Here is a 2,769-nt window from a genome sequence, read left to right as displayed (position 1 = left end):
AACTTATCATCAACTGCTCTTTTCTTTTGTTTAGTAATTTCACATATCATTATGGCCTATGATTGATGTTCCATCTTGAGAGATCTTATCTCCTCTGTTTGATCTTTATTCTTCTCCATCAGTTCTGCTATTGCTACATCAAACTCTTTAGTGTCTCCATTGGAAAATATGTTGGTGGTATCAATCTCCTTGTAGTTTATCTCATTTTCGGCTATGGCTAGATCCTTCCTTTTTTTTAATGAATTTCTCAACTTGTTTCTAAATTCCTCCAAGGTATGCAGAGCAAGTTGCACATCTATCACATGATTTTCAATGATATTTCCAAGTTTGAAGGCTTCCATCTTTACATCTTTTCCTCCAAGCTGTTAGGCTTTTCCTTGTGAGAACCTGGATTAGCTCTGATACCAATTGCTAGAATATTCAAATATGGAAAGAGTACTTATGAGAGAGGGGGGGGGGGGGGGGGACAATCATAAGTATCACACTTTAGCCAACAAAAATTTTAGATGGAAGTAAATTGAATACATGTAAATACATCAAGTAATCATGAAACTAAACACATGCATCAAAAACACATAACACTAGAATTTGGTAACCTAGAAACCCTCCAAGAATAAGAATGTAAAATTGGGGTGGGAATGATACCCACAAAAATTGCTGCAGCAATATTGTTCAACCACTTCTGATGGTCTGCCCTGTTAAAGGCCTGCCCTATTAAAGGCTTTACACTGTGTCAATAGTGACCTAGTTAAAGGATTTCAAACACTTAACATAAAGTGTCACCCTGTTAAAGGATTTAATCACATTTTGATAAGGATCTACAAATAGTTGTTAAGCCAACCTATCTACATAGGATTTCCTTTCTAATACAATGGTAAGAGAGTATTAGGTATTAAAAACTTGATTGTCTGTAATCCTTGATTACTGAATGCAAGAACCTTATTCTTGCTCTTTCTCTGATTTTGATCCTTTGAGATCTGATTTCTATTTGTCTACCTTGCTTTGTTCTGATCAACTGATTAATGAATTGCTGCTTTTACTTTCTAAGTCTCCTCTCGCCAAATACCATTCTATTTTTCCTCTTTAATTCTGCTCTACTCTTCTCATCATCTATTTTTTTGAACCTTTCATCTTCCTTAAAAAAAGGCTTTGATGACTTAGGGTTAGATATGGATCTATGATCCATATTGAATCTCAATTTCCCGCTCAATACTTTTCTTTTGCTGATTGGTTGCATGCCTTTCCAAGTTTTCCAATTGGTTGCATGCAAATTGCATAGGAAATGTAAAAGATTCATTCTTATCTCAATATCTTTTGAGATTTATCTTATGTCGGCTATAAAAATAGTTTACATCATAGTTTGTGCAATCACAAACTCTTATGCTGATATCCTGAGTTACTTGGCTCTTGAGGCATTGTTGATGCTTGGCACATGCTATTTCCTAGATAGCTCAACACCTAAACAAAATTGTATCACTCGAAACTTGTTAACACTCGGCACTTGTTAACACTTGGCACTTGATATAGCTCGGTACTTCATATTACTTGACACCTACTCTTTGTTTGACATTGTTTAGTGGAAAAATGGTTAAGTGTATTGACACTCAGTTGTCAAAATTATTCTTTAAAATAACATTTTGTTCAGGAGTTCTAGGGGCTGATACTTGTCTTTTGACTCCTCTTTCAATCCAAAAGTTATTGAACTCATGTGAAATGAATTCTCCTCCTCTGTTTGACCTCAAGCATTTCAATCTTTTTCCTGTTTCCTTTTCTACTATGGCTAAATACCATTTGAATTTCTCAAATGCTTCTGATTTGTTCCTTAGATATATGACAATCATCATTCTTGAGTAATCATCAACAAAAAAATGAAGAACTTTTCTCTAGTATAGCTTTCAATTCCAATAGGTCCACGTAAATCAGTATGCACAATTTCTAATATATCTTCAGACTGATAGTTTTTACTTTTAAAACTAGTCTTTCCCATTTTACCAATCTAACAATTCTTGCATAAGCTGACCTTAGTTTTCTTTATGTTAGGAATGCCTCTCACTTTCTTGAATTTTCTTATCTTTACCAAGTTATCAAAATTTACATGCCACAACCTTTTATGTCATAACCAAATTTCTTCAACTTGAGCAATAAAACATGAACATTCACCAAGTTCAAGATAAAATAAGTTACCTTTTGTTTAAGTGCCTGATCCAATTAGTTTTCCTTTGCCATCCAACAGTCTTGCTTTTCCATGCATGAATTCTACTTTGAATCCATTATTGAGTAGCTGTGCCACACTCAAAAAATTATGCTTTAGTCCTTCTACGCAATAGGCATTATCACATATAAGTTCTTTCGTTAGAGAGATTCTTCCTCTTCCTTTTATACAACAAAGTTCATTGTTACCAAATCTTACACTGCCACCATCATAGTTTTCAAAGTATTCAAACTTAGTTTTATCACCAGTCATGTGATGAGAACAACCACTATCTATGATCCATGTATCATTTTTGCTCATGTGAGAAATGAGTGCCATTTCCTCATCATTATCTGATTCATCTTTCACAACAATGTAGACAATTTCATCTTCTTCTTCATCATTAGAATCATTAGAATCTTTAGCCATAAAACATGTTTTCTTACCTTTATCTTTGAATGATTTGAAGTCTTTCTTGCCATTGTACTTGTAACGTTTCTTGTCATCTTTATTCTACTTGTTTGGGCACCTAGCAGTAATATGACCAACTTCTTCACATGAAAATTAGATTAGAGGAA

Source organism: Cupressus sempervirens, chromosome 9 (genome assembly GCF_028749045.1).
Source record: "Cupressus sempervirens isolate cs-2001-9-10 chromosome 9, ASM2874904v1, whole genome shotgun sequence".
Lineage (NCBI taxonomy): Eukaryota > Viridiplantae > Streptophyta > Pinopsida > Cupressales > Cupressaceae > Cupressus > Cupressus sempervirens.
Note: the sequence above shows the minus strand (reverse complement) of the source record.